This window comes from Aphelocoma coerulescens, chromosome 4A (genome assembly GCF_041296385.1).
Source record: "Aphelocoma coerulescens isolate FSJ_1873_10779 chromosome 4A, UR_Acoe_1.0, whole genome shotgun sequence".
NCBI classification, from domain to species: Eukaryota; Metazoa; Chordata; class Aves; order Passeriformes; family Corvidae; genus Aphelocoma; species Aphelocoma coerulescens.
In genome coordinates, this window is record NC_091018.1 from 14,190,299 (window position 1) to 14,192,207 (window position 1,909).

The 1,909-nt window shown below is 51.3% G+C and overlaps 1 pseudogene; it reads left to right on the plus strand.

Annotated features, from left to right (window-relative positions):
* Positions 1–465: 465 nt before the first annotated feature.
* Positions 466–1,703, plus strand: LOC138110692 (olfactory receptor 14J1-like; annotated as a pseudogene).
* The last annotated feature ends 206 nt before the right edge of the window (positions 1,704–1,909 follow it).

Genomic DNA, 1,909 nt, shown 5'->3' on the forward strand with positions numbered 1-1,909 from the left:
TAGAAAAACAGAAGGGTGTTGTCGGTGATGGAACACGGACTTCGCCGGCCGCATGCAAAGCCAAATTTGATCGCACGAGTCAACTCTTTATATACTGTTCCAAACCAACAGTTCAGCAGCTACAAACTTCAGCTTCTAAGGTTATATGTTTTACATCTCCAAGGGCTACAGATTAGCATCTCCTCGCCCCATCTCCCGTTAACTATCCTACTCTTTGTCTCGCCTCTTGCTCTTTGTCTCGCCTCCTGCCAGACGCGGCCCCGACCCGCCCCGTCTCTCGTCTCTCGCAAGGCCCCACGCCAGCCAAAGCCGTTCTCCGTGGCGACACTCTGAATCCCCATAAGGTGTCAGTGTGTGACAGGAGAAGGATTTGTGGGACATGTCTTGGATTTGGCTGAGAGCCGTTTCCCTTAAGCTGTCACTGCCTTTTCTCCATGAACACCTCCCCATGTCCACACACAGCCAATGTCCAACAGCAGCTCCATCAGCCCCTTTCTGCTGCTGGCATTCGCAGACACGCAGCAGCTGCAGCTCCTGCACTTCTGTCTCTTCCTGGGCATCTCCCTGGCTGCCCTCCTGGGCAGCGGCCTCATCATCAGCGCCGTAGCCTGCGGCCACCACCTGCACACGCCCATGTTCTTCTTCCTGCTGACCCTTGCCCTCACCGACCTGGGCTCCATCTGCACCACTATCCCCAAAGCCATGCACAATTCCATTTTGGGACACCAGAACTACCTCCTACGCAGGAGGTGCTGCACAGCCTCTCTTTCTCTTTCTCTTTCTCTTTCTCTTTCTCTTTCTCTTTCTCTTTCTCTTTCTCTTTCTCTTTCTCTTTCTCTTTCTCTTTCTCTTTCTCTTTCTCTTTCTCTTTCTCTTTCTCTTTCTCTTTCTCTTTCTCTTTCTCTTTCTCTTTCTCTCTCTTTCTCTTTCTCTTTCTCTTTCTCTTTCTCTTTCTCTTTCTCTTTCTCTTTCTCTTTCTCTTTCTCTTTCTCTTTCTCTTTCTCTTTCTCTTTCTCTTTCTCTTTCTCTCTCTCTCTTTCTCTCTCTCTCTCTTTTTCATTTCAGCGGAGTTTTCCCTCCTCGCCGCCGTCGAGTGCTACGACCGCTACGTGTCCCTCTGCAAACCCCTGCAAGACGGGACCCTCCTGGGCAGCAGAGCTTGTGCTCACATGGCAGCAGCTGCCTGGGCCAGTGGCTTTCTCAATGCTCTGCTGCACACGGCCACTACCTTTTCCTTGCCCCTGTGCCAGGGCAGTGCCCTGGGCCACTTCTTGGGTGAAATCCCACAGATCCTCAAGCTCTCCTGCTCACACTGCCACCTCAGGGAACTCGGGCTTGTTGTGTTTTGCATCTGTTTAACTTTTGGTTCATTTGTGTTCCTTGTTTTCTCCTGTGTGCAGATCTTCAGGGCTGTGCTGAGGATCCCCTCTGAGCAGGGATGGCACAAAGCCTTTTGCACGTGCCTCCCTCACCTGGCCATGGTCTCCCTGTTCCTCAGCACTGGCTTTGTTGCCTGCTTGAAGCCCCCCTCCATGTCCTCCCCATCCCTGGACCTGGCACTGCCAGTTCTGTACTCGGTGGTGCCTCCAGCCCTGAAGTCCCTCATCTACAGCCTGAGGAACCAGGAGCTCAAGGATGCCCTGAGGAAAATGATGACTGGATGCTTTCCAGAAGCACAAACCTGCCTGTTTTCAGCTCCATAGGCTAAAGTGTAATCATTAGAGGCCCAGCCTGCCTTCTCAGGTTGTTTTGGTGGTGGTGGTTTGGGGGCTTTTTTTCTTCTCCTATGTTAATGTTGTGCCCAAAAGATTTTGTTATGCATCTTATTCCCTGTTTACAGGCTGAATGTGACTGTTGACAGGGACTGTGTCAATAAGGAGTCTGCTCTGTGTGTATTCACATGAAAGAA